Source organism: Alosa pseudoharengus, unplaced genomic scaffold (genome assembly GCF_046254945.1).
Source record: "Alosa pseudoharengus isolate Yale_2024_CS ecotype anadromous, Long Island Sound unplaced genomic scaffold, YU_APseudo_1.1 YU_APseudo_1.1_scf_12, whole genome shotgun sequence".
Lineage (NCBI taxonomy): Eukaryota > Metazoa > Chordata > Actinopteri > Clupeiformes > Clupeidae > Alosa > Alosa pseudoharengus.
Window position 1 is genome coordinate 12,368,837 of NW_027468587.1, and position 26,017 is coordinate 12,394,853.

The following is a 26,017-nucleotide window of genomic DNA, read 5'->3' on the forward strand; positions in this document are numbered from 1 at the left end:
CGGAGCTATTATTTCTGATAGGGCTATATTGAGCAAATTACGTTTGATTTTAGTTCACATCACCTGCCTGTATATGTGAACCAGACGTGAACGGTAATGTGTTTCTTTTTAATAAACTGCCTGTACACTTACAAAGTTCTCAATGCTTCGGTTTACATGTAGAGACCCTCATTATGCTACTGTGTAAGTGTGGTGCTATTTTGAGCCTTGTTAGTGGTATAGAAATAGCGATTTCTTTCTACTGTACGTGTGCCCCGAAGGCTAGCATTAAACGCTAATAAGCGGTTTGCAATAAAACTGGTCACATTCGACTAGCATGAAAACAAATCCCAGCGAACGGTCGAACTCGGTACACATGTGTTATTAACCCCTAGGTTCATTTTGCGCCGGAATTGTCCTTTAAGCTGTTCCTTTCCAAGCGTCTTGGAGACGTACTGTATGTGTGCTGACTGGGCTATATAGTTGATGACACCAAATGAATAAGTATGCTGCAAATGAGCAGACGTGTGAAGCACCGGGCATAATTTAATTTCGCGGCTACGTGGAGCAGTAGTAGGTTAATTGTTGAGGAGGCCCATAGTTTGAGAAAAGCTGCAGATCATAGGCAGAGAAAGCATAATGCTCTGAGAACAGTAGCCAAAGGTTTTCCTGCAGAAACAGGTGCCTTGGTGCACGCACCCCGCTTTCACTTTGACTCCCTGCATTGTGACAAAAACTTAGCCTGGCGGGCCATCCTATATCATTGACATGTATAGTCTGGCATCGAATCATTCACCTCGCTTAATCCAAGGGGCGGACAGAGAATTGTCTTTCAAACTGCCTAGGCATGCAATAGGCCAGCGCTACGACCATATCCGTATCCGGTCGGCAAAACGGCAAATACATCCTTCTTCGAAAGGAATGACTTAAGTGCATTGTGTTGATCTACTTTCAAAGAAAAGCACAAGTCCAAATCCTCCAAAGTTGACGCCAACGCCGATTCAAACAACCGCTCTTCGTTTGCCATAGCCACCTTCCTTGTTGTTCACCGTCGCAGGATGTCGTTATCCTGTTAAGCCCGCCTTAAGACTCTCTAACGAAATAGAGCGCTGTGATTGGCCGTCATCCACGGTGTTAAGCCAATAGAAATTCCTATGGTTCGATACTAGACGTACAAGCTGAGCAAATTAATTTGCCGCCGCTAGGGTGCGTCTAGATTTCTAGGCTAACAAAAACTGTCAGTCAGACAGTGAATTTTGGTTTACTAAATTAGCATAATGCGGTAACAATTATCATTTCAATTCTATCTTAAATCTGCTCACTGCAGACGTTACAATGCAGACCCAAGCAGCAGCATAGCCTTGAAAGACGTACACTTTGAATTTGATCAGAGCGGCTCTGGTTCTTCACCTAACTTGATGTGATTGGCTGGATGACCGTTCAATCAAATCAACAGACCTATTTGTGTCTCTGTGTGTGCGTTATAGATACGGTTCCAACTCTTTACGGGAGCGTTTATTTCCATATTTTACTTTCAATTTAATCTGACAAAAAGTGTGGGGGATAGAATCGTGTTCCAGCAAAACTGTGTACGTTATAACACCCACATCCCCCACGCTTGCTAAGCGCCTGTGTGTGCGTGTCTGCACGCAGGTGTCTCCCTCTGCCTCCCGTGTCATAGGCCTATGTAATGTGTCCAGAAAACCCACAACACGCAACAGTGATAGAGCAATCATAGTATCATGATACAATTGCCATCTGGCGGTAGTGGTTTGTGGGCCTATTGGGGTCAAGTAGGAAGCCCAGCAAGTTCCAAAAGTAGAAAAAAAGTTTTGCGAGATCTCGCAAAAATTTGCGAGATCCCGCAAAAGTGCTTCGTTTTTTTTTTCTTCTTCTTTTTTTTTTTAACCCATGTTTTTTTTCCCCATGTCACCCGAAGGGCTCCGTAGTAAAAGACTCCGCCATCTTTGTCAATAATTTTCGCTGATAACGTTTCAAACTATGACCTTAACGGCCTTTCCACCAATCAGAGGCATCACTGTGGGATTGTGGGATTGTTCAGGATTGTGGGTAATGAAGTACTTATCCAACTTCGCGAATAAAAGACATTTATCTCAAAACAAGGTTAGTGCCCCGTGAACTTTTGGCGTCTATATGAGCATACACAATCGCTTAGTACTGCCGTAGCTGGTTTTGAGTCTACCATGTGCAGTTAAGTTTTTATGGCTTATACCCGAATTGTCAATGGAGAAATTGCATTGAATTCTTACTTCCGGAAACTCCTGTGGGCGGGACTGTGATGCTCTATTGCAGTGTTACTCATTGCGCGGCTCGCGAGCCACATGCGGCTTGTTAAGCTATAATTGGTGGCTCGCATGGTAGCTTTGGCAAGATTTCGACAAATTTGGTTTTACTCATTTTGAGTTAGCCAAAACTTTTCGCCAAAAGCCATCATCTCTGGCCCCATGCAGGTTGATAAAAACAAAGGTAGGCTCTGATTTAGCCTAGTCTACCGTAGCCTATGACTTCAACGAGGTGATCTTTAGTTTCGTTCTGCTTACAGTATCGCACTGCCACTTGCAACGCCTTTGAATGCAATCCACTGCCCTGTTTACCGGCAATGATACAGCGGACTTATACTGCCACCTCGTGGCGATAAGTTGTAATACATTTCACGCAGCTGCTTGAATCACGGAAAGCGCAAATGAAGTGGCCACTTCTAAATGGGACCCAATGTGGTAACAGCCATTTTTTTCAAATGTGCTTCATAAACATACAATACTGCACTACAAAAACGCAAACATCTGAATTATACTTCTCCCTTCACCCAAATAATGAAGGTGAAAGGAAGTTATTAAGCCTTAATGGTGCTTCCTATTGTCAAACCTGGCAACACAGCCCCCATGCCACGTGGCATTGTTTACAAAACTTAACCGCAGCGCACGTTTGCGGGCAGGCGACGGTAGTTCCGCTAGCGTGAAGCACAAAATGGACCGGTTTTTAATAATAATTTAAAAAAAGGGACAGAAACGAGTTCAAAAACCAGACAGACAGACACACAGTGTTGTAATAGTGGAGTGGATGAGGGAAATGAGTCTGAGGAAGCAGCAAACAAAAACAAAGCACGAAGACACTGGAGAGGGGACGAGCAGACAAACGGCAGGTGTAACGTTACCCAGTATTGGCTGTGTTATTTCTTTTTTTGTGGGATGTCCAATTTATATGTAGAAATGCACATTTGCAAAGGTGACGGCTCTCCTTTTGATTTTGCTCTGCCAATGTGGCTCTTGTGAAAAAAATAGTGAGGATCACTGCTCTATTGTGTGGCCCCCCATGAACGGAATTCCACAAAACTTGGCGTGCATACAGAGGGTGTCATAATGATCCTACACTTCCAATTTCGTGCAGTTTTGACTATGTTAGGTCACAGATACCTGCGATTACAACACCTCATTTTTACTTTTTTGTGTTTAACTAGGTGGCGCTATACATGAAATGAGTGGTTATGGAATGGGTTGACATGGCCCCTTGAGATCAACATACAAAAAAAAAAAGGTCCTCCTAAACCCTACGGTTCTCGAGATATTCACAGAAAACTGTGTCTGCCCTACCCTCCTTTCGGGGGTCCAGTCCAGCGGGGGGGCTACAGATCAAAACAAAAAATGATGGTTCTATGCTATCCATGTGGGGTTACATGCCCACCAAGTTCCGTGTACCCCGGTCTTTCAGTGTCCCGGCAATCATTGACGGAAATTTGGACATGCGAAAAAGAAAAAAAAAAAGAAAAAATCTGACTAAACCTATATGAGCTTCGCTGCGCGGCGGTCATAATAAGGGACTGTACGATATTTACCGGGGGGGAGGGCCTAAAATAATTTTTTAAGCCCCCTGTGATTGCATTGCACTTTGGCCACGCTCTTTGTGTTGCAAAATACATTTATAGCACAGTAACATGTAAGACACAACTCACAATGCTTTACATAAACCCTTTGAATTAGTGACTTAATAATTATCCTCAGAGTAACGGCGAGTGAGATAAAGATGTTGGCGTCGCATATAAGTTGGGGTTACTTTACAGAGACCCTAGCGAGGCTTGGATAATGGGAGCCTTGGGAGCAATGATGCGAGACGAAGACTAACTCTGTGGGGTTGTGTGGATCTAAACAGATGATAAGGAATGCGCACGGCCATACAGATAAATCCCTTGCAGCATTACATACCAGTCTCACGTTTATATTTCCTATGATTATCGTTATTGGCAGAAACAAGAAACCTTAAATACTCTTAGGTTATGCGAAAACGAATTTGTACCCTTCCGGAGTTGAACTAGGCATACTCTGCTGATAGGCTACGCCAGTGGTTTTTTGAGCAAACGCCCCCTTGACCTTACTTTGATCCTCTGGTGCCCCCCCCCCCCCCACACACACACACACACAAAAAAACTACACCCCTGGGTGGGCTATAGGCCACTCACACTCATGCTATATTGCTTAAATAAAAAAAACGAGCCCATTTCTGTGCTGTTTTGGTTTCTTCTGGAATTATAAGAAAATGTCCCTATGAGCCTATTTTATTATTAAGTAGATTTAGCCCACTGTTAGAACGATAGCTTATGTCGATGTGTTTTCATAGCGGCTAAGAGCGGGGGCGGAAGGTATCGACAATTGGTCGGGATGGGTCATGTCTTTTTTGAAAACACTGCTGGAGGGTCGATGAAATTTTTCTTGCAGGCAGGGGAGGGTCATGCAACTTTTGAATGAAGCACTCAAAATCCCTCCGGTGACCCCGTTTATAAATAACGAATGGTCCCTAAGTTTACAAATTCCCCAACAGAGCTACCTCAAGATTTCAAGTCAACAAAAATGTTTAATGACTTTGGTTTTTTTCATCACAAAATTGAAAATATTAGAGTTCACCACTGACAGGCCTAGACAAAATGTAGCCTCCTTATCTGAATTTACTGCTACGATGGCCAAACCCTTGAAAAAACTGTGCTGCAACTTAGTTCATCTACAGTACCTGCTGTCTTGATGCTCTGCCTACAAACTTCTTTAAAAGTGTTTTCAGCTGTTTGGCATTTGAGCTTTTGCAAATTGTGAACCATTCTCAGCTCAGGCATTTTCCCAGCAGCACTTAAGACTGCAGTTATAAAACCTCTCCTGTTGTGTTTGTGGTCAAATGTGACCGATTGACAATTATTTTCTCTCAAAAATATTGTTACCTTATTCTGACTACCATGAGGCGCCATGACTTAACACAGGGCATCTGAACACACAAAATAATTTTTGATCATTTTCATGACAATTTGAGTGTTTTATTTAACACCCATGTGTATTCCCGGTCTCAAATATGACCGGCCATTAGAAATGAATGGGTGAGAAAATGGTCAGTGTATAAAATTGAATCCAGACACATACTTATTGATGAGATGGACTGTATGTGTGCTTCTGTACATTGAAACACCCTCACTCCCCCTCTTTGCTTCTATGCCAGCCCCCACTGGAACCTTTCCCCAATAAAATCTTCCCCTTTCTGACTTGCATGAGCTCAGGTCAATGAGGCCTACAGGCCATAAATAGCAAATGGGAGTTCAATAGGTTATATCTATCTAACACACGTTCATACAAAGGTCTATCACAACATTAGATGATAATATATGTGCTACTATGGATTTATAACAACTTTGGGTGCTGAGATATCATGCAAAACATGAGTACCTTGTCTCACCCCCCACAGCACAGACAATCTCTACTCTTTAACCCATTCGCGCTGGATGCTGCATGACGCAACATTGACCCTCCGGCTGGATGCTGCGTAGCGCAACATTGACCCTCCCGCTGGATGCTGCGTAGCGCAGCATGATTTTTATTTCATGTTTCTAGGTGCTACAGAGGCTTAGATATTAAATTTTGGTAGACGTTGACAATTTTTAGTATGTTTTCAGAAAACCCTCAGGAAAAAAGGTTATTTAGTCTAGAATGCCATAGGATTCTATAGGCGTTTTTAGCAGGTCAATGGGTTAAAAACAGCCCCTACAAGATTCTTAGCAATTTTGACCTTTTGACGATCAAAATTATCTCAGCAACAGAGACATGAAACTGCCCCAACTGGTCCTTGACTATTCAAGAACTTCAGTGCATTATCCTCCAAGCACTTTGGGATGCCTGGAGCCATAGTGCTCAATGTCCCCAAATATGTCGCTGGCTGCACTGCATTGTAGCCATTCTAAGCTGTTACACACCCCAAGGCTGTGTTGTCATTCAAAATAGGGTATTGGTCTTCACAACTGAACGTAAATGCCCCCCCCCCCCCTTTACAATATATAAAAATGTCCAGTCATATGTTTTACCAATATAATAGCTGTAATTAAACAAAATCGGTTAGTGTTCTTTCATCATGGTCATGCGATCATTGAGGGCAAACTTTTTTACCATTATGAGTGCACCATCCGTGTACTTGCAGCACACTTTGTTGTCATAATTATCAGTGTGAATGCACGTATGTGAATGAATACACAGTGCTAGTGACTAACCAAAGGATTTACATATTATTATTGTGTATGAAAAATATTACATTAAAAAGGAAAAATGGTTGTACTTTTGATTTTTGAATACTTATGTTTAAAAAGCAAGTAGTTCTCTACTTCAACTCAATTAACATTTTGTTTCACCTTCATCTTTCACTTGTAATATTTGACAAGGTGTATCTGTACTTTCACTTAAGTAAAGGAATAGCGGGCTACTTCGTTCACCTCTGCTATTGGTTTTACCAAAAATATTTTTAAACTACAAAAATATACACCTTTAAAGTATTTTGACACAAAATACAAAGCCATTTTCTTCAACAAAAATTAAATACAAATGACAAAATACTATTTTGTATTTGAAATAATTATTTTTAATCAGAAATATTGGCTGCAGCAACTCGATTTTGTGACATGGAGGTGCGCAAATAGTTTTTGATAGCCTATTCAACTTCGAAAAGCCTCGTTCACCCGATGCCAGTCACTGATCGCAATTTCAAAGATCAGGAAGGTTTGTTCAATCATTTTAAGTTTTAAATGCAGTAGCCTATCTGTCCCCTTTGGAATTATATCTCAGCCTATTATAAGGTCCAGTGCGTTATGTCCTGGGATTTGGACTGTTGGAACTGGGGTGGTTATGAGGAGCAATATGAGAGAGAAATTTGATGATCATTGATCGTTTTTTTGGGACGTTAAGCCTTGTTAAGCTTTAAGCTACAATAAAGAATAAACGCTTATGTCATCTTTGGCCAGGTGCGAGGGCTATCAGACGCGAGGCCCTGGGCCCAAATTTTGCTGTTTTCATGAATACAAAAGTTGGGTGACCCTCCCTCCTACACTAAAAAAAGTTGGGTGACCCTTCCCTCAACAAAGAATAAAAAGACATGACCAACCCGATCACACTCGCCATGCGTATGATTCCGTACGCAAACCTATGCACGCCAATGCGTACAGTAATGTACGCAATTGTCAATAATTCGCACATGCGCGATAGCCTGAAATAGGCTTCCTCGAGCTTGCAATGGTTTTCACAGGTAGGCTACAGTAGGCTAGCTTAAATCCATTCATTTGCTCGTGTTTGCTATTGTTTCTGTTTTAAAATCTGTGTTTAAACTGCTACCCTATTTTAGTTGACCTACATGACCTATCCCGCACATCTGTAGGATATTTAATATTTATTGGCGATAGTGTTTTTTTTTTTAAATTGGTATAAACGAGTGTGCATTTAATAGGCTACGAGCGAGCCTAATTTTAATAATAATAGCCTGGTAAAGCTATGATATTTTAATTTGAGCCTTGTTAAACATCCGCGATATATTTAGTAGTTTGTTTGAGATTTGTGGACTGTTTGGAAGGTGACTGCTATAAAGTTCTCGGACATATTTTTTTAACTCACCAAAAGTGGCGAAAGTCCAGTTCAAATCGGAGAAATTTGCCATCACGTCCTTATTGATGTCATTAGTTTGCGACATAATTGTCCACTCCTCGGCTGCCGCAGCCCAGATGGATGCATAGGGATGGATGTTGGTGGATCAGCCTTGGTAAATTGGTACAAAAGTATGTCTTTTTTCGTGGTCGGTTAAACTCCTGTTCTGCCTAGTTCGCTTACACGTTTTCCAAGTATAAGAAAACAAGGAGATCACGTCAATAGGCCTAGTAGTCCAGTCATTTTAAGCCAAAATAGGGGTCAAGGTTGAACAAATTGCAACACAAGCAAACTTAACTGATTTTGAATCCTCAATATGTCCTGAGTAAGGGAAAAAAGCCCCGAAGAATCCCGATAGGGGAAAGTTTCGAAAAAGACCCAAATATACCCTATTCATGCGCCTATACATTATTTTTCTCACGTGAATAGGGGGAAAAAAATAACCTGAAATTGTTTGTTAACATGGGCAAACCGGGCATAATGTAATTACGTATAGTTAAACCACAACGGCAAAGGTCTGACCCACAACTAATTGCAACAGAATTTATTTTCACATTTTTATATTTCAATTGGTGATCTTTAGTAAAAGACCATGAAAATCCAGTTGGTGGAAATATGTTAAAATGAGGGTTGTTTTATGCATTATTCTAGATAGATAGATAGATAGATACTTTATTGATCCCCAGGGGAAATTCAAGGTCTCAGCAGCATACATACAACACAAACACATTCTTTAACAGCAGAAAGAGTAAGTATATAATATAAAAACACAACTAAGCAATAAGGACAGTAGAAGATAAAGAATATGCTAAATATACTAAAATACAAATTATACTAACTAACACTTAATACAATATATAAAAATATACTAAAATACAAATTACAAAAATACAAGTTATACTTACTAACACTTAATCTAAATCAATTCTAAAAACAGTATCCACATAGTGGTGATTAATCAATCAGAGGCGCTTGCAATGACTGAGGCAGGGACTGAGCCTGTGATTCTCTGTGCATAGTAAGGTATGGTAAGGTGCTCTAAGGTGCTCTGTGTGAATGAGTGTCATGGTGGTAGTGCAATGGTGATAGTGGTCATGGTGATAGTGCAAATGAGTAAGTCCAACAGTGCAACAATGCAAAAGTAAAGTAAAGTCTATATATCTATATATTTAACTATTTAAGAAAATGTATAAGTGTGGCCACAGTTCGGCTGTGGGGGGGGGGGGGTTATGCATATGTGCTAATGTGCTAATATAGCACGCAAACAGTGAGGCATAAAGACAGTGGTACAAGTGGCTAGTGGACAGACAGTACCAAACATGGAGGGGGTGAAGAGGCAGACAGACTATGCAGAGAAGTCTATAGGCCCGGTTATACTCGACGCACCCGACCTGTAGCGCGACAATGTGACGTCACAGAAGCGCCGTAACCATTTATACTCGCGCGTCGTGGTCACGACACTAGTTGCAATATTCTCCAGAGGTGTCGCTGTTGTGAAAAGATTAACGCTAACTACGTTAGGCTACACAGCAGAAGAAGCTGCATTAAGAAACACTAGTAGCAGAGAATTTAAACGGGCTCTGCTATTACCTAGCCTCTGTGATGGTACTTCAGACTTTGGTTGCTACTATTCACAACTACCACCATCATTATCATCTAGTTTCCAAGGTGTGCGCACAGGTAGATAGATAGATAGATATATAGATACTTTAGTCATCCCGAGGGAAATTTTTATAATTTAAACAGTTTAGTTAGCTGGCTAGCTAGCTAGCAGCTGGCTGAGTTTGTGTAATTTCCTGAAGTGGAAAGAGATTTTGTTCAGGCCTTAATAGATATCCTTTGTTTGAAAATAAATCGTTTCTATTCTTTCCTCTTAATTCCATGTGTTGCAACTCTGACTGGTAACTTTGTTAACTTATCCAGCAAACTATTAAAAATTCACGACTGTAACAAAACACTGCAACTCGCTTGCCCTCGAACTAGTCCATCTTCCTGTTTCCGCCTTGTCGCGCTCGTCTGAAAAAAAATGAGTGGTGCGCTACCGTGGGCTACACGGCCAAAACCCTGGCGCGCCAGAGAGATCTACGTCATTTTGACGTCACGTTGTAGCGCTACCGGTCCGGTGCGGCGAGTATAACCGGGCCTTAACTCTCCTCTTCCCTTAAGTGAGGCATTGAACAGTTCAATGGCCCTGGGGACAAATGACTTTCTCAGTCTGTCCGTTGTGCAAGGCAGTGAGTGAAGTCTCCAGCTGAGAATAAATCTGACCCCTAACTTAACATGGAATTTTAGAATCTTGCATTGTTGAGGAACATTCTTTTAACTTCAAAGAGTGAATTCCTTTGGCTTATTTCAGACTGGTTTGTTGCAAAATTGGTGTCTATTTTTACATTGTGGCCCTTTGAATCAATGGAAATGGTTGTTGAATCTTTAAATAGAGCCAAGTGGGTTTTTGCATGTAAGTGTTCCACAATGTGTTATCTGTACAAACACATAGTTAGGCATTATTCAGCCTAGGAAAGTGGTTTTGGTGTTTACGTAATCTGATTTAGAGGTCACTGAAACATACAGTATATCACACTAAAGTATCAGTCCATCATTTTGCAAGTCTTATAGTAATTGACCTCTTGCCCAGGGGTTGACTGATATATTGTCTGTCCAATCAGAGGGGCCTGTATGATGCCCCTTTACTTTGCACAATTTTTGTCTAAAACAATAATCGGACAGCACAGTATGTTTATGTTAGTACATGCAGGAAAATTGTGAAGGCAAAGTTGAAGATGGACATGATCATGTCTTAATTTGACAGAAGGGTGCAGATGGGATAACCGCAGTTAGCCTCCAAGTGACTCTATTGTTGTGACATCTGGCAAAAATGCTATACTAATAAATATAGTTTAAGATTAATAATTAACAATGCATGCCTATGCATGGGTCATGGTTTTAACAAAGTCATAGAACAGTCAAAATTATACTAATACTACTATACTACTTTTATTCTAAAAGTATATGCACTGTACATGAAATATAGCATCAATGAACTTATGTCCCATCTTCCTCCATACCATGCATAACACATACTCCTCTATTCTGTATAGGCGAATCAAGTGAACAGCTGATACATTTTGGCCTGCACTATTAAGGGAAACAAATTAAACACCCTAAACTATATATTTTCTGAAAGCATATACCCTCCGGAGGAGATATAACACCATTTAAGACATTTCCCATCTTCCTCTATGCCATGCACAATACATTGCCCTCTATTCTGTAAAGTGGATACATTTTGGCCTATACTGTCCAGGGAAATTAAATTAAACACCATAAACTATATTTTCTATAAGCATTACCCTCTAGATGAGATATAATACCAGTTAAGACATGTATTATCTTCCTCCATGCCTTGGACAATTTGTTTGTCAAATGTTGCAATTAGTTTTGGGTCACTATACATTAGCTATACATAATTATATTATGCCCTGTTTGCCCATGTTAACAAACAATTTCAAAAAACTTATAATAAATGTTTTGTTTGTCTTGATGTAAGTAATCAACTCAGTAATTTTCAACGTGATATGTGAAGGTTAATTTTTTTTCCCTATTTGCGTGAGAAAAATACTGTATAGGCGCATGAATAGGGTATATTTAGGTCTTTTTCTAAACTTTCCCCTATTGGGATTCTTCGGGGCTTTTTTTCCCTTACTCAGGACATATTGAGGATACAAAATCAGTTAAGTTTGCTTGTGTTGCAATTTGTTCAACCCTTTCTCCTAAAATGACTGGACTATAGGTTCTAAGACAACAGCTGGCAGCAGTCTGCCTGCCCCGTGTCTTACCATGCCGGATGTAAGTAAGTAAACAATGTCCCGTTTAATGTCAATTTACTGTTCACGTTGATAGTTGGCCATTGGGTAATGTTTCCATTTTCTTTTCTACTGTACTTTGATAAGAAAACGATACATTTTCAATGATGGAATGGAAAGATCATTCTATACATCGATGTTACATGCACGCAATGAAAAAGCTAATAAGCTAGCGCTGGCAATAGGCAAACTTCATCAAAATGGACAGTTCAAAACAAACGTTGAATCTTATCATTCTCTGTTGCAGTAACTTAGAAGAGATGGATATTATAACAATATTGCAGTATTACTACAATATTTTCTTCAAATAAATCAACTGGCCGATACAATACTGCACTGAGGTAGCCATCTAGTCATGAGTTTGTGGTTGTAGCTGTTAAGATGCCCAGCTGTTATGGGGAAACAAAATAACATGGCACCAAAGATTTGTCTTGTTTACAGGGCATCCAATGTAAGGAAGGAAAGGGTATAGTATGATTTAATCTGGAGTGTTCAGTAGTATATATTATTTTAACCTGAGTGTCCAGTGTTCAGAAATCTGTCTTAGAATTATTACGACTACAACTGTATTCAGCAAAATGCAGCTTTTTCTACTCTGCTCCATTTCAACAGTAGTAGCAATAGTCCACCACCTCATAATCCAAATGTTTATGTTTGTTGATGCTGTTGATGTTGTTTTGGTGTGGTTGTGTTGTTGTTGTTTCAGTGTTTGTTGCTGCTGTTGTTGTTTTTCTAGTTCAGCTCTAGTTCTAGTTTCTAGTTCTAGTATGTGTAGTATTGTTGTTGTTAAAAAAAGGAGAACGCTTACAGTAGGCATAGTAATTATTCTTGGATGGGGATTTTGAGAAAGAGTCGAAGGGCTGTATTTTTGGTCACCAGCGCATGGCGTAATACTCGTTATTCACCCGCGCAAAGTTGAATTCGGTATTTTGCACGTTTATTTTTTAAGCATTGCGCCCAGGGGTGTGGCAATTAACAACCTAGGGAGGGGCCTAGCGCGTTGTCTAAAAATCGCTATCATACACCACCTAAACCTGGTCAGAAGTCAATGGCGAGTTGTTCATATGCTATTTTAAGAGCGCATGTCACCAGTCATATTGGCAGGTGCACGCACCATCCTTCTATCATTCATGAACGCACACCAGCGCACGTCCATGCAAAGCATTACAAATTGCACGATTACAATGGGAAACATAATTACAACAAAGATATTACGAAATACTGTAGGCCTACATCTCATAATGAGTAGTTATTCACCATCATTTGCAAATTGGTAATGACGGTTAAAAGTGATTAGGGGAGAGGCGAGAGACACGTATGGAGCACAGCTGAAGACGCACTGTCACGAGATATAAGCAACTCTGCAGGATAAATGTTGTTTTATTCAGTCATTTGAGCAATATTAGGGTAAGTGTTGCTTTTTCCAGCCTATGTTTTCGGTGGTAACCCATTGTCAGTCAATAGTGAAAGTAACTGCATATAACTGTCTTGTCGTTGACTGACTCCTTGGTGAAGTTAGTTTCACTTTGCCAATGAGTTCAAATAGACGAGTGCAAATGCGTGAAGGCTATGCTAGGTTTTAGTAAAGCATGGTTTAAGAATGACTATTCTATATGGTCTCGCAAGCAGCCTCCTTCAAATGCGCCTTTGAATGCCAAAATACCGATGCATTTATTTGACATATCGCGCGTTGCGCCGTTAAAGGGAATGACAGATGTCATTCTCATTGGTTTAAAATGATGTTACGCCCCAAACACACCCATATGACTGATTAAAATACCTAGGAACACCTTGTTACGCCATGCGCTCCACTTTTGATAGCGAAACCACTCCTAATGTGAACTGGACATCCTACTAAATTTGAATAGACTTTTGTCGAGTGACGATGCACTTTAGAATGTCATGATAGGGCCCTTAATGATCTTTCAGATAAGGTGGACTCCTCATTTTCAACTGTGAAGGACCTTAACTACCGTCTGTGTCTTCTGCAGTGACTAAAGGAAGACATGAAGTGGTCCCCAAAAACATCAGAGAAGTATGCTAAGGTAAGAGCCAGTCCCAATGGCACCTGTTGTAGGTGTCTTTGCCCATGGTGCACCTCACTGCTTGTTCATACAGAGCCGGTCACATGTCACATGCTGAAGACATGCCACTTGCAGGGCCTATGAGAGTACACTTAACAAGCTTCAGTGGGAACAAGTGAAAGATTTTAAGAGGTTACGTACGATTAAAAAAATAAAATGAATCTTAAAGGGTTCTTGTTGGCCCCTAAATATGCACTTGGACACGTGGTCGCAATTCCGTCGATGGTCCTTGGTAATTACATCTTGCACTGTATTTGTACTGCCTCACAGAAAAGGGTGTTTTTCTTAACTGTATTGAAGTCAATGGATTTCATTGGTCTGTCAAAACTGATCCGGTTAGAACGGAAATTGTGCTACGTGTCAGATAGCGGGAAATATGGTTGAGCTTAATGGAAGCTTAATGTAAACAAAGATCTGGAAACAATAAGGTTATGGATATACGGCGTTTTCTTAACTTGCAACGACCACCAAGTTTGGTGGAAGAAATTAGAGACAAAGACGGCGAAAGCACAGGCTGCGTTAGTTCTAAAGAACAAGAGGTAGGCCCAGTCACTCCCGAAGCTACCATTACCCACCACATCAGTGCTGCTAGTGCTAGCCAACACTGTAACCCAAAGCAAGGGTCTTCATCACATGCGGCCCAACCAGAGGATCTCGGCATTGAGAAACCTAACCAGGTTATCCTAAAACCTTTTCCTGCACGCCTGTTCTCAGGCAAAAAAAGAACTTTCAATAGCGCCTGGTATGGTAGCAGAAGCTGGCTGGAATACTCCATCCAGGCAGACGCTGCATTCTGCTACCCATGCAGAAAGTTCCGAGCACCCTCCTCTACTACAGACTCGACATTTACGTTAAGTGGATTTTATGATTGGAAGCATGCAGTCGAGACTGGGAAAGTACTCAACAAACATGCATCATCAAAAGAACACCAGCTCTGTGAAGCTATGTGGAGAGATATGGAGAGACGTGTTCAGACAGATACAGAAATATCAACGTTGGTAAACAGAACAGTTGCAACGTAATAGATACTATCTGTCTGCTATCATTGATGCAATTGAGTTCCTTGCCGTAAACCACCTACCTTTTAGAGGGGACAATGATGGTTTTGATAGTATGTCTGGTGATGGCTGTGGTCTATTCTTGTCCTTGTTTGAATACACATTAAGGAAAGATCCTGCCTTGGCCAGAATAGCACAATCCATTCCACACAACGCTAGATACACTAGCCATGACATTCAGAATAACATAATAGACATTATGAGTACTATGGTCACAGAGCAGATTGTGAAAGAGGTTGGCGAGTCGTTTTACACTATAAAAGTGGATGGAATATTTCCATAATTGTACGTTTTGTCAATGAACTGTACGAGCCAACAGAGCGTCGTCTTACAATTTCCACGACTGACAAGGGGGATGCAGCTACACTGACTGACACGATTATCGACGAATTAACAAAAGCAGGATTGAGTCCAGGAAAAATCATCAGTCAGGTGTATGACGGCGCCTCCCTGATGTCGGGCAAACACGGAGGAGTGCAAAAACTCCTGCAACAGAAACTGCACAGAGATATACCATATGTCCATTGTTTCAATCATCAGCTTCATTTGGTGATCATTCATGCTTTGGCAACTGAGCAAGCCTTTTTGGATTTTTTCTCAATGTGCAACATGCTCTACAAATTCTGCAGAAAACCTACAGTCTCCCTTCTCTATAAGGGACAGACTCTGAAGCGACTCTTAGATCAACGCTGGACTGGTCATCTTGGCACGGTCTCCGTTATTTTAAGATCATTTGATGACCTTGTCAGCCTTTTGCGCGAAGTCAACCGCACCACAGCCTATCCCAAAGACGTGCGAGTTGAAGCAACAGGTTTACTGGAGGCCATGTCTGAACCAAGTTTCAGATTTATCGCTGAGATGGCGCACAAAATCTTGTCATATCTCGCCCCCCCTAACACGATGCTACAGTCAGAGGACATGGACCTGTTTACAGGTGTGCAACTTGTAAATTCAGCATGTACATGCATTGAAAATTTGCACTCAGAGACAGAATTCATGGCACTTTTCCAGTGCTGCAAGGATGCAACAGAGGAGCCCGCACCAAAAAGACAGCGCACAGTAAACACATCCCTTGCTATGTATATTTGAAGAAAGAATTATACACGAAGATCCCAACAACGAAACTGAGCTGCGCAGATTGTATTTCAGTTGTATTGATGCAGTTTGTGGGGAAATGAAGGAGCGTTTCGGGGAACGCAACTGCATGCTAATGGGTGCGCTCAAATCTCTCGACCTGGAGGATTCTACTTTTTTGGATGTGTCCAAAGTGAAACCTTTACTGGACCTTTCTAACACTGTCATTGTGGAGTCAGAATATGCAGTGGCTCGTCGGTTCTTAAATGAGCAAATGAAGGTCTCGCCCCCACCTGACGGGGGTAAATGGACAATGAAAAAAGTTCTAAAACAATTTCACAAACCTCTCGAAGCAATGCCGAGCGTGATGACAGCGCTGAAACACGCTTTGACTTTTGGTGCAAGCACTGCACTCTGTGAGAACTCTTTTTCCACACTAAAGAACATTCTTACAGATCATCGTCTCAGCATGCTTCATCGACGAAAGGCCAATTTAATTAAGTATAGTATATATACTTTGTATATATATATATATATATATATATATATATATATAAGTTGGCATTTGAAAAGGACTTAACAAAGAAATTCAGAGAGGAGTGGAAGGACAGCCTTTTGAGAAGATTTCACTCTGCAGCAAATCGTCACCTGTCGCTCTATTAATGGTGAGCTTGTAATAGCCTATTACGCTGGTTCCATGTAGCCCCATTAGAACCGAGGTTGAGAGACAGTAAAACACCCTCAAAACACCCAACATGTAATAACAATGTAACGTTCATACTCTTTATTAAGATGCTTAATAATTAAGGCCTACATTATTCTCCCTCTTTATTTTGAATCGCAATGTTGTCCATGATAGGCTATCTCTTTCGCTGCTGTATAGGCCTATGCTCTGCGCAATAGTTGTCCATGCTTTATCTGTTTCAATACGAAATGTGTTTTGTTAGACTGTTAGACGTGTAGGCTATGAATTCAAAGTTAATTTGGGAGGTAATTGAGCTTAATGTTATAGGCTACCATAAGCCTACAATGATTTATGCTGTTTTTAAGATGATGCGTTTCAAGAGGCACTCCTTTTTATTTTCTGTAAACCGTTCTGCGCAATGGTAGGCTAGTTGTCCATGACTTACCTGTTTCAATACCAAATAAAATCTGTTATACGTGAAGACCTGCATGAATTCATTAAATGTTCATTTGGAAGATAATTAAGAAAATGTTACATGATTAGATTTATTTATTTTGTGCCCCCCCCCAAAACAATGCCATGCCCGTCCGCGAATTTGTGTCTGGCGCCGGGTCTGATGAGAGTACACTTAACAAGCTTCAGTGGGAACAAGTGAACGATTTTAAGAGGTTACGTACGATTAAAAAAACAAAATGAATCCTTAAGGGTTCTTGTTGGCTCCTACTTGGACACACTTGGTCGTAATTCCGTACATCTTGCACTGTTTTTGTACAGCCTCACATTTTTCACTTACCAGGGCATTTTGATGGTATTTTGTGTTGAATTTGGGGAAATCATTTGTTGTGTTAGGTGTGTTAAGCTATTTAAATGGTCCAGGTTTGTTTTTTATATAAAAAAAACTCCTGTGTGAATTTTGCTTAAAAAAACCCAACAATTCCTGAGGGGTGCCAATACTTTTGTCCATGACTGTAAGCAATCTAAAATCAGACTTTACCTACATTCTTTTAAGCAAGAAATTCAAAATAGCTGCTTTTTTATTTACTGTAGATGTCAAAGTAGCTAAATAGCATGCATGTAAAATGGGGCATACATGTGTCTGCAATTGAATGATGGAAAAGGCCATAATATCTGCCTTCAGAGGAAATGTAATTTGAGTGGTATATATATAATGATACATCAGAAACAAGTGGTATTTCTGTGAAACATGTCATTGTTGTTAACTATTATTGTCAAAGATTTTATCAGTTTGTCAATTATTATTTCCAAATATTTATTGGTTTATTGAATCTCTGGTGCTCTACGCAAACTGCATGCATGCACAGGCCCTGATTTCATTCACCGGAGATGACATGAATGGTATTACAAATAAATAGGATGCTTGCTTCATATTGATGATGTCACTATATAATATGTTGTGTACATTTATATAAAATTCTCATCTTGAGGTATCCTGTTTTAGTTTTGCTAAGTGGTCTTGACCTTTTCTTTATCCTGCAGATCCTGACATGCACCAAATAGATGTAAGGTTTGGTGCAGTCCGAGAACACAGACCAGGGCCCACTTCCCCGATAACGACGGAGACACGCTCTTAAGAGGGTTTTCTACGATTCATCTTACGATCGTTCGTTTGGTTTTTCCGACTGTTTCCCGAACATCCTCGTAGCGTGAACGCGCGTGCACTGCTCTTAAGATGCTCTTAAGGGGAGCTGTCCACGTTAATAGTTCTGAAATATCCTCTGATTTGACGGTGATGTCAGGTGACTGCACGTCACAGCTATAGGCCTACCATTTAAACTTCGGATCTACACATTAATTCACATCAATACAAAAATAGAAACACTTTGACATCTGCATGTAAGCATCCCAAGTAGGTTATATACCACACAGAGACATAAATAATTGTAATTATTTTAAGATTAGATTGTTGCACCATGCAATAATTTTTCGCGGTGTCACTTAAGAACACGTTTGAAGATAAGAAAGAAGTCAAGTAAGAAAGAGAGGAAATGTGTAGGCTTACATTTTGATGCATAGGCTACAGACTGAACCACATGTTGCTTTCTCTGCTTTTTACCTCATAGGCCTAATAAAATATTCACTTAGCAAAGATAATGTCAAACTATTCTGACAACGTTTTGTTTCATAACTTGATTGCATTTTTGTCCGTTTTTCATCACATTATTATGACCATTAAATGTAGGCTATTTTGCACGCTAAAATCTGATTCATCACAGGTAAACACAATAAAGAATGGGAACGTAAGTTGGATTATGTATTCTAAGTTGTAATTCCTCTGTATGTCCTGTTGGTGACCTCAGTGAGAAGTACTGTTAAGACGCTCTTAGCCGGTAACGAGTACTCTGGAGCACTCATAGATCTACGGCAAATCTTAAGACGTTCGTAAGAGGGACTTTACGACGCTCTTAGGCTTAAGATGCTTTCGGGGAAGTGGGCCCAGAACCCCAGATGTAAGTGAGGTCACATTAGTTTCGGGTCCTTCGATATATGATAGATATATAATTGATGACCGACTTAACTTTTCTGAGCATGTAGCCTCAATTGCAACCTCTTCAACTATCATGTCTGGGGCCAAAGGTTGAAAGTAGCCTTCAAACATCAAACATGCCATCCCTGTCATGCAATGTGTTGCTGTGGATGATTTTATCACAGGGCCCACACTGTGTGCACATGCACTTTTTGCACCTGATAACAGCTGCCCTCATGGAGCACCTGACACACAAATCCGTGTCCTCTGACCTCATTAATGACCGCAGAAGTTCAGGCCTGCCTTCTGCCCACCTTTGGGCACTCTGGGCCTGGCGCTCTGCCCAGGTCAGGGGGGCACTCTGCATCCTCTCACTGCTCTCCAAAACTGGGGTGTTGTCAAGGATGTTTTGGAGAGAAATGATTTCTTCTGCATAAAAATGGATAAATACAATTGTTTTTGTTATATTGTTATATTATTGATTGAATGGACATTATTGTTTATTATTGCTATTTTCCTTTATTTTCATTATTTATTTCATTAGGCTATTTATTGAATTCACATTGTTGTTTATTATTGCTATTGCTAATGTAGTCTGACAAACATTTTAGTATTATATGTAACATGTAAGTATTATATTTTTTTAAAGTAGGGTTGGGTTGAATATTACGGAAGCTTATTGCTGCCATACTAAAAGAAATAAAAAGGCTCACTATTATGTAATTACGTGAAAAGTTTCTTGTTATAACAATATCTTTTTCATGTTTTAACAAGATATGTATCACGTTATTACATTAAATTATCACGTTATTTCATGATAATGATATTTTCACGTTATAACATGAAAATATGTTATTTCAAGATATGATTTTTTCACGTTTTTACAAGATATTTATCACGTTATTTCAACATTTTTCAAAAAAATTTCAAAATATTTATCACGTTATTTCAAAATAACGAAACTAAACGAAACAAGACCATGAGAGCTCATGGCTGGCATAAATGATAACTAGTGTCTATGAACTTGCACCCTGACTGCTATTACAGTGCTGCTTGATGAGTGTTTGTTTTTGTGCATGTGTGTATGAGTGTGTAGGCTGTGTGTGTGGTCAATTCCCAGCTGACTGAGGAGCAGCGAAGAGGGATGTGTGTGTATCGGCAGAGAGCTGCTGAAAAGGAGGCCGATAGAGAGGTTCTGTGCAGGATAGCCTGCTCACACCATAGACTGTATATATATGGCTCACACAGCCTGATAGTTCTGCTTTATCTTCTTATCAACACAATAAATAAAACTTTCGCTAACTTGACGCAAGAGGGAGAAAGGGCTTTGATAAATATGCAAATCTTCACGCAATGTGGGTGAATGTATAGACCGCTCTGGCTCGGTAGCCTGCATGTCAGGTCATCGCTGTCATTTCTAATGCTGTGGGGAAGGGTGAAAATATCAGTATCATATCAGTATCATGAAATAACGTGATAATTTCATGTAATAACGTGATAAATATCTTGTTAAAACGTAAAAATATCATATCTTGAAATAACATGATATTTTTACGTTATAACGTGAAAATATCAGTATCATGAAATAACGTGATAATTTCATGTAATAACGTGATAAATATCTTGTTAAAACATGAAAAAGATATTGTTATAACAAGAAACTTTTCACGTAATTACATAATACTGAGCCTTTTTATTTCTTTTAGTGTGGCAGCAATAAGCTTCCGTAGAATATAAAAAGTCATGGTTGCCAATGTAAATAAGCTTCTCTTTATCTGAAGATGGATATAACTCATAAAATAAAATGTCTATAATGGTTGAATGAATTACTGTTTTTGTGTTGTTTTTTTTTATAGTCTGTGTTATTGTGTTAAGATTACTAACATAAGGGGGGTGGGGGAACATCAATTTGTTTGTGAGATATAAAATAAAGTGACACTTTTTACAAAGTGCATTGTGGGAACGCTTTACGGTCCGTTTCCGGAATGTGTGTATGTGTCGGAGTGGTGGGGGGTGTATTCAATAGGATAAAAATAATAATAATGCCTAAAATTCAGTACCGTTAACTCTGCATGCATGGCAAAGCCATTAGGCAAACCACGTTCCCCAAATTATGTAATCGGCTAATTTCAAACTACGTGTTCATATCTACCATTGCCCCCAAAAACCCACTTGTCTTTTGCTGGATAGTTTATGAATGAAAATTTAAATGTGCGGGACTCCAAGCGAGCATGCAGTTCTGGAAATTGCGCTTTCATGCTCTTGCCTATGTTAGAGGTGGCTAACAAAGAATCTAGAGGGCTACACTCTGCTGTGATCTTTGCGCTCCGTAGCCCAACGTTCTTCTCCCACACTAGCGTAGATAGCTGGAAAAGTAGCCCACTCTGCTATCCAGGAAAACTAATCGTAGTCACGTGGGCTTGGTTGCGTATGCCATACTGCGTGTACCCTTTGTACAATTTACCTTTCAGTGTAGGGTTATGGCTCCGGATGTCCTTGATCATTACTATATTCCACTCCCACTGTAACCATTTCACCATTCATTTGCAACCTCTCTGTCTCTTTGTTTGTTTGTTGGTTTTCACTACAGCATCTTGAAGCATCTATTTGTAGGCTACACCCATTTCAAAAACAAATCCAAAGGCACTTTTCAGAGCAATTCTAACTTTTATCTACATCTTTCACTCTGTCTTTCTCTTTCTATAAAATATTTGTTTACCTGTTTGTCAGTGTCAGTCTGTCTCGTTCAGTCCTCTGTTAGTCGTCTGTGTCATATCTGTCTTGCAATGGCCAGTAAGGACTTTGAACAACTTATTGAAGATGCTGAAAGGCTTGTGAATGAGATTAATCCGACAGCAGTAAGTGAAAATACAGTTGACTGCTGTTAAGGTGTATTTTCTGTGATGTAAGTAGATTTATTTTACTTATACATAGGCCAAGAAAAGGAGGATAAAGAAAAAAACAAGCTCTGTTAAGTGGCGCCAAAGGAACATCGCAGGACAGATTGTTTCTAGATACCCAGCCAGGACTCAATGACATCTCAGAAGTACATAAATATAAATATTTGTCTTCCGCCTTCATTACACATGCATAGGTGTATATGAACATGCGATACCAAGCAGCTCATCTTTTAATGCCTTGTCTTTCCATCATCAGAGACTAAATCCATTACTACTGCAGATGAGCCAGGACCTTCACAATCTGGTGTGTTCCAAAATATTATGACCTAATTGCATGATCTATGAATCAATTTTTTGGTATTTGATCTTGAGCCTATTAAACATTCCTTCATTGTAACTCGGAGTGTGCGGCACCTTCTTTTCCTTTACATGACCTATATAGAGCCTACCATGTTAGAAATGTTAATGATTTTAATGCAGTGTATTTATCCATTTTTATGCAGAAGAAATCAATTCTCTCCAAAACATCTTTGACAACACCCCAGTTTTGGAGAGCAGTGAGAGGATGCAGAGTGCCCCCCTGACCTGGGCAGAGCGCCAGGCCCAGAGTGCCCAAAGGTGGGCAGAAGGCAGGCCTGAACTTCTGCGGTCATTAATGAGGTCAGAGGACACGGATTTGTGTGTCAGGTGTGACAGGTGCTCCATGAGGGCAGCTGTTATCAGGTGCAAAAAGTGCATGTGCACACAGTGTGGGCCCTGTGATAAAATCATCCACAGCAACACATTGCATGAAAGGGATGGCATGTTTGGAGGCTACTTTCAACCTTTGGTGTGTACTCTGTACTCTGAAGGTATGAGGACATCTTTATTATGTAACTTTCACACTTGTGTTTTCCAATGTCTTACATACTTGTATATAACTATCATCTTAAACATAGACAACTCTGTGTTGTAGTGCGGCTATTACCTGTGTACATGAAACAACGGTGCACCTGTTCCCCTGCACTGATTGAATGCAGTGGTGGCAAGGAGGTCATCCTAATAGGAATGAATGGTCAGAGCTCCATTTATTTACATTTGAACTTTTATATGTATTGTACCAATTAACCATGTTGTTCATGCTAAGTTTACACCAGATACATATTCCAGTGCAATAAAAACACTTCAATCTACTCATGATTCTAGGACGATACCAACTTCAGCTGCCAGTGCAGACATGTAGGTCATGCCTGTCCACTTTGACAGCATGTTTAGATGACCTCATAAGGTCTGGATACTGGCCAGCAACGCTCCACCACCACCACCACACACTCTATCGGTGGATCTCCTGAGGTCTTTTCTATACTATAACACTATAACCTCGCCCTCAGCCTGGACTCTGTTGCTCCACTCACCACCAAACTGGTCTCCTACACCCGCCCCGCTCCCTGGTTTACCCCAGAGCTGCGGAGGCTTAAGTCCATGGGGCGCCGGCTTGAGAGGCTTCACAAAAGATCCGGCCTCACTGTCCACCTCGAAGCCTACAGAGACCACATCAAGTGCTACAAAGAGGCTCTCACCCAGGCAAAAACACTCCATTACTCCACACTTATAAACAGCCAACAAAAGCATCCGAAAATGCTTTTCTCCACCATCAACCGCCTTCTCGACCCTCCCGACGCTCCGCAACCCTCTGATGCCGCTGACCTCTGCTCCAGGTTCCTGGACTTTTTCCACCAGAAAGTGGCCATCATCCACCGGCAGCTCCAGGCATCTACACCCTCCCCGCCGGCCACACTACCTCGGCAGGACATGTACCATCCTTCTGCCTGCCCACCACAGCGCCGCCTCTCCACCTTCTCCCTGTTGGATGCTGATCAAGTCCTCGACCTCTTGACCAAAGCCGGGACTTCATCCTGCAGTCTGGATCCACTACCCACGACCCTTGTGAAGGCCTGTCTCCCCACCATTTGCCCCCCGGTGGTTGACATCATCAACGCCTCACTTGGCTCTGGTGTGGTACCCTCCAGCTTTAAGCTGGCGGCCGTGACCCCAACACTCAAAAAGACAGGCCTGGACCCAGATGACCCCAAAAACTACCGTCCAATCTCCAACCTTCCGTTCCTGAGCAAGATCTTAGAAAGAGCAGTGGCTGCCCAGCTACAACATCACATGTCCCACTATGAGCTCTTTGAACCTCTCCAATCGGGCTTCAGACCCCATCATAGCACCGAAACCGCCCTCATCAAAATAACAAACGACCTCCTGATTGCTGCAGACAACGGCCTTGTTTCCATCCTCATCTCCAATAAAACTTTCGCTAACTTGACGCAAGAGGGAGAAAGGGCTTTGATAAATATGCAAATATTCACGCAATGTGGGTGAATGTATAGACCGCTCTGGCTCGGTAGCCTGCATGTCAGGTCATCGCTGTCATTTCTAATGCTGTGGGGAAGGGTGAAAATATCAGTATCATATCAGTATCATGAAATAACGTGATAATTTCATGTAATAACGTGATAAATATCTTGTTAAAACGTAAAAATATCATATCTTGAAATAACATGATATTTTTACGTTATAACGTGAAAATATCAGTATCATGAAATAACGTGATAATTTCATGTAATAACGTGATAAATATCTTGTTAAAACATGAAAAAGATATTGTTATAACAAGAAACTTTTCACGTAATTACATAATACTGAGCCTTTTTATTTCTTTTAGTGTGGCAGCAATAAGCTTCCGTAGAATATAAAAAGTCATGGTTGCCAATGTAAATAAGCTTCTCTTTATCTGAAGATGGATATAACTCATAAAATAAAATGTCTATAATGGTTGAATGAATTACTGTTTTTGTGTTGTTTTTTTTTATAGTCTGTGTTATTGTGTTAAGATTACTAACATAAGGGGGGTGGGGGAACATCAATTTGTTTGTGAGATATAAAATAAAGTGACACTTTTTACAAAGTGCATTGTGGGAACGCTTTACGGTCCGTTTCCGGAATGTGTGTATGTGTCGGAGTGGTGGGGGGTGTATTCAATAGGATATAAATAATAATAATGCCTAAAATTCAGTACCGTTAACTCTGCATGCATGGCAAAGCCATTAGGCAAACCACGTTCCCCAAATTATGTAATCGGCTAATTTCAAACTACGTGTTCATATCTACCATTGCCCCCAAAAACCCACTTGTCTTTTGCTGGATAGTTTATGAATGAAAATTTAAATGTGCGGGACTCCAAGCGAGCATGCAGTTCTGGAAATTGCGCTTTCATGCTCTTGCCTATGTTAGAGGTGGCTAACAAAGAATCTAGAGGGCTACACTCTGCTGTGATCTTTGCGCTCCGTAGCCCAACGTTCTTCTCCCACACTAGCGTAGATAGCTGGAAAAGTAGCCCACTCTGCTATCCAGGAAAACTAATCGTAGTCACGTGGGCTTGGTTGCGTATGCCATACTGCGTGTACCCTTTGTACAATTTACCTTTCAGTGTAGGGTTATGGCTCCGGATGTCCTTGATCATTACTATATTCCACTCCCACTGTAACCATTTCACCATTCATTTGCAACCTCTCTGTCTCTTTGTTTGTTTGTTGGTTTTCACTACAGCATCTTGAAGCATCTATTTGTAGGCTACACCCATTTCAAAAACAAATCCAAAGGCACTTTTCAGAGCAATTCTAACTTTTATCTACATCTTTCACTCTGTCTTTCTCTTTCTATAAAATATTTGTTTACCTGTTTGTCAGTGTCAGTCTGTCTCGTTCAGTCCTCTGTTAGTCGTCTGTGTCATATCTGTCTTGCAATGGCCAGTAAGGACTTTGAGACAACACCCCAGTTTTGGAGAGCAGTGAGAGGATGCAGAGTGCCCCCCTGACCTGGGCAGAGCGCCAGGCCCAGAGTGCCCAAAGGTGGGCAGAAGGCAGGCCTGAACTTCTGCGGTCATTAATGAGGTCAG